Genomic DNA, 5,164 nt, shown 5'->3' with positions numbered 1-5,164 from the left:
TCTCGCGTAAATAGGTGTTGCAAAAATTAGTGATCTACAGTATAAATGAAACTCATTTATTGTTCTCTCAGTCTGAAAAAATATTTAATTTAAAATGTTCACAAAGTTTGTGCAGAAGTGCCCACATATTTTCTTGATGGGAGAATGTATCACTTACATGCTTGGTCTACCCTGTTTAGATTTACATTGGAGAGAAATCCAGTCAGGTTCGAGTTGTGATGGCTTCAAATTTAAATAGTGACCAGCAGAAGTTTGTAGATGAGCTAGAAAGGTCAGTAATGGTGCACACGTGAGTCATGAAAAATAACCCATCTTTTCATTGCTGCTTCTGAAAGTGTCATTGAGGTCATGACATGTATGTAATTCAATGTTAATGTAGAAATGAAAGAATCGGTATAATTACTTCATTTGCTTATCCTTTTTATTCATTTGGGCTTGTAAAATCAAAAGATGGCTAAAGCACTTTTATTGTTTATGAATATGATTTTAAACAACACAATGTAGGAATGTGGTGAAATATTTTTAATGTCAGCATATACTTTTTTCAGGAGTTTAAACAGCAATCCTGCTTCTGTGCTGTACATTCCTACAGACACTCGCTACCACGTGACAGCCACGGGCACCAGTGCTAACCAGTAAGATAATGATTTATTGTGTACCAATCATAATTTATGTTTTATCATTGTGTATAAACACTCATAGTTAATATTTGATATGTCAGTTATTTCCCTTTCATTTCCTGAAAAATAAATGTTGACTTATGTAAATTTTACCCCAATATCCTCAAGAAATAAATATGTATTTGAAAAATATATACTTATACATATGTTAACACTTAGTTTATAGAGTGGTAAAGTTTTTGTTTTCTGACTGTTCCTATTTTTAAAAGATGAAACATACTTACAGTTATAACATATTAAGTTTTATACACAAGTATATTATGAAGACAGTGTAAGATTGAGTGTGAAGAATTTTTACTTTAAAATCATAGTGTTAAAAGCTGTTATTCTTCTTTCAGGATAGATATCTGTTTCTTTGTTGTGAGAAATAATCGTGTTGTGGATTCCTATGATGGAACAGCAGCCCTAGGTGACGTCCAGTCAGCAACTACCTACTAAGTCCTGTCTAATTTACAAATGAACTACATGTGCTTTTATTCAAAATACAGGGACCTTCAGTAACGCCAGATATCCGGATGCTTCAGTATCCGGACGATTTTTACGAAATTTTTAAATGTTAGCCTGGTGATTCAGATATCCGTGCTTTTATTGACAAAAAGCGTATTTATCTGCTGTGTGAGACCTTGGTTTTATGGCATTGTTCAGCTTTTCTGTTGTGCTTTTTATTGAACAGCTTCAAAAAAATAATGATTTGATTTATATGCCCATTGTACCAAGGTCTTGTTTCATCTTTCAGCCCTGCGAGCCAGCCACCACTAAGACATTAGAGGGCTGGTCAGCTTTCTGGTGGGTCCTCGTGGCCTTTGCCATCTTCATGTTCGTCATCATCGTCATCCTGATTTTCGCTGTGAATGTCCTTTATAATGAGTAAGTCAAGAGCATTTTAAAAGTTACTGGATTGGAGAAAGGAAACATTTTTTCCATATTAAATTTTGTACAAATGCTAAACAAAAAGATTATCTCTTCATATATATATTCAAACAATACTTTAAACCAACATCCTCATTCACAATTCTTCAGATTGGAATCCATAGTATGCTAATTTTCATAACTAGACAAATAATTCATTCATCAGAATTTTTTACAAAAAAATAAAGGCTACAAACCTTGTGGATGTATCTCTTTTACAGATGAAAGTTGGTTTACAGTAATAGATTCATGTATACTGTTTTGAATTTGTAAACTTTTCGGAAGTGTTGTGCACATTTCTGTATCATTATTTTTGCTTTTTCAGCTACAAAGATTCAATGCAAGCAAGAACAAGTAAGTGTGATTTCTATCTGATTGATGGCAATTATTAATTTAAATGTCAGTTAAGAAATTGTAACAAGCCTTTAACTTAAATTTAGAATACAGACTTATTCAAGGTTCTTTTGACTTTCAGCTATGCACATAGTTCAGTGATGTCAAAAGACTTTTAAAGAGTGGCTATGAAATTAAATTTTTAAAAGCGAGGAGAGTCTACCCATCTTGACTTGACTGGAAATCCTTGTTTTCACATAGCTTCATGTTCCAAGCATACTGATTTCACAACACATAGAGGAAAAAAATTAATTAGGAAAAGAGTTAACAAGAAAACTGTATGAGAAATGTTAATTTTTGTCAGAGGAAAGTTAAAATATTATGCCTCACTCATGTTTGTTTCTGAGAGTTATCACAACTGTTAGAGGGGAGGGGAGTTTGCTTAATGTGAACATGTTGCTTGCCATAAATTTAGGAAGTTTTTTGAATGAATGTTTTTGAGTGTGAGAGGATAGTGAATAGTGCTGTTTGATTGTGGAAAATGATAAAATATATGCTGTGATGACACTGGAGGGTTATTGCTCACTATAATTCCCTTTTCATTTGTGTGATAGCAATATAACAATAAATATCAAGCTATACAAACATTCCAACTTTTTGTAGTAATATTCCAAGGACAGCTTTGGGAGTTTTTTGAGATTTTGAACAAATATTAATCTATGTAAGAAAATGATTGATTTATTGAGAACAGGAAAATGTTGTTATTGTTAACCTATGTCTCGGTTAGTGATGTGTATTTTCATATATTTTTATATTATTTATACATATTTTTGTACTATGATGCAATTTTGATAAAAATATTTTTATTCAAATGAACTGTGTTGTGCTTTTTTTCTCTGACGAGGAGCTTGTTTGAGCAGCTAAATGATAGTTTGTCATTTATCCATAAACATACACTAACTTTATATGCAAATTACATATACTACAACTTTCTGCATGATTATCCACATTTATGGCATTAACAATAAATTTTTTTATGGAAATGGGGAATATGTTGAGAGTTACGAGGGGGTATCAAAAAGCTCGTGGACTGGCGCCATGAAATTAAAACTCGTTTAGGTACATCAATAAATTTTAAAATATTTAGTAAGCATCATCTTTTCTATTTATAGAATAAACCAAAAATCATGAATTTTATTTCTAATAATGTCCAGGCGGCGCAACCTCGAACATGACGCTTTTTCGATCTTGGTGTTGCTGAGAAAAAGCTCTTTTGTCACGAACATTTGACGTCTAAAACTTCAGTTAAATTAGGTATGTGCAATTTTTACCTCATAATATAAATTCTATAACATTTTATAGTGAATTTGTAAGAAGTGTCCAAACAATTAAGGGCTTGAAAATGACGTCAAAGAGAGGGAGAGGGTTCTTTTTCCAACATTCTATAAAGTTATGCCCCTGAAAAACTGGTATAGATAGAGGAAATGTTTAAACTGGCTACAGAGAAATAAAATGCATCCAGAGTACTTGTTTTTTTAATACCAAAATAGATTCAGAGAGAAAAGTGGTGCACAGGTATTATAAATGTTCAATTGTAGTCAAGGTTCGAAAAGCCAATAACGTCAAAAAAAGACGTTGATCATGTGTTGTGGATATTAAACCCCCAAACGTAAAATCTGCTGATATAACGAAGCGAGGATCTTTCCCAATGCATAAATCCATTTTATGCATTGAAAGCCATTGTTTATAACATTGTAAAGTTATAAACAAGACGGGTTTTAGTCCTTATTCAACTCCAAGGAATCTCTGCGATATACATGTTTGAGATAGAAGAATCAGACATTGAAAAACAATGACGTTGTCGGACGTCATGAAACTAAACGGCGACAGCGCCGGGTGATCATATTTCATATTTATTTTATAATAATTTGGCAAATAATAAACGTATCAAGCTAAAATTTTCAACATTTCTTCATATTTTGTTGTTTTATGTTCCTTATAAAGTTTGAGAGCATGGACCACATAGTATTAATTTTATCGCCTCAGTCCGCGAACTTTCTGATAACTCCTCGTATGCTCTTCAATCAGACTGTCAGTCTGTCTCTTCCACCCCACCACCCGGAATTAAATCATGTTTCACAGAACAAACATTCCTCTCCCCCCATCACGTTTTATAAGCCTGAGTTTTAGACTGCTCTGAAAGTTTTCTATTTTTGTTTTTGTGATAGACAAGAAGAGTTTGTCAATGGTATTCCAACAGAAATCATTGATTTGAACATTTTTTTTTTTTGTATGGCTAATGTTACTGATTACATCACCCTGTTGAGAGGTAATTGTAACCCCCACCCCCACCCCCCCCCCCCCCCAATCCGTAAGCCCTCTACTTTCTCTTGTTACATAAATTAACTGGAAATACTATTATTGATTAATATATCTTTGCTTTATCTTTAAAGGGTGTATATAACCTGAATAGATACATCAGACGCATTAGTTAATTTCGGAAACTTGTTCACTATCAGTATCCAGTACCAGTACTTTCACTTTATCTTCTTGGAAAATTAATTTGAAAAAAATTATTGTGTAATTCTTAAAAATAGTAACGTTTAACATGTAAATAACAACAAAATACCCGTCCGCTGTTGTGAGGTGCACAGAACGTAAGAGGGTAAGACACTGAGTGAGTATTGAACATGACTTTGGAACTGAGACCAAGTGATATCTATTTTTCTCAGGCAACAATTAAGGACCATTTTAGGTTTGGCTTTCGTACTATATATGGAACTCTGGAAGCCTGTATTGAAGATAGCACTGTGATAGACAGTATTCCGAAAATCACCGTGTGTAGAAGAGACGGGAAATGGTTCACACTGGACAACAGACGACTGTGGGTGTTCAGACAGTTGGAGTCCAAGGGAAGATTGTATAAGATCTCCGTGTATCAGTCCGATTCCATCCCTGACTGCAAGTACAACACCCAGAATGGGGGGACATCTGTCGAAATACTGAAATGGTGACGGTCGTCCATGTAAAGATTTTTTGGCCTTTTTGGAGGATTTCTTTTTCAATAGAAACTTATGAATTTTATCCACGTCTTCTTAACATAGAAAACAGGAAATCCTTAATTAAGGTACTTAGTACAAAGAAGAGGATGCTTACTGGAAATTCCGTTGAGTGTTTCCACTTGCGCAGTGATAAGGACTAATTACTTTAAGTTTTGTTGATGTTATTTAATTAATTAACAC

The 5,164-nt window shown here is 33.6% G+C and overlaps 1 long non-coding RNA gene across 1 annotated transcript; it reads left to right on the top strand.

The window, feature by feature from the left end:
- Nucleotides 1-1,415: 1,415 nt before the first annotated feature.
- Nucleotides 1,416-2,794, top strand: LOC134247251 (uncharacterized). Its single transcript, XR_009987793.1, has 3 exons — nt 1,416-1,547; nt 1,915-1,943; nt 2,065-2,794. It is a non-coding gene; the product is annotated as an uncharacterized LOC134247251 (long non-coding RNA).
- The last annotated feature ends 2,370 nt before the right edge of the window (nt 2,795-5,164 follow it).

This window comes from Saccostrea cucullata, unplaced genomic scaffold, assembly GCF_032062105.1.
Source record: "Saccostrea cucullata isolate Sc308-1 unplaced genomic scaffold, CSIRO_AGI_Scuc_v1 ctg20533, whole genome shotgun sequence".
In the NCBI taxonomy this organism is placed as follows: domain Eukaryota; kingdom Metazoa; phylum Mollusca; class Bivalvia; order Ostreida; family Ostreidae; genus Saccostrea; species Saccostrea cuccullata.
This window is presented reverse-complemented; position numbering and strand designations above follow the sequence as displayed.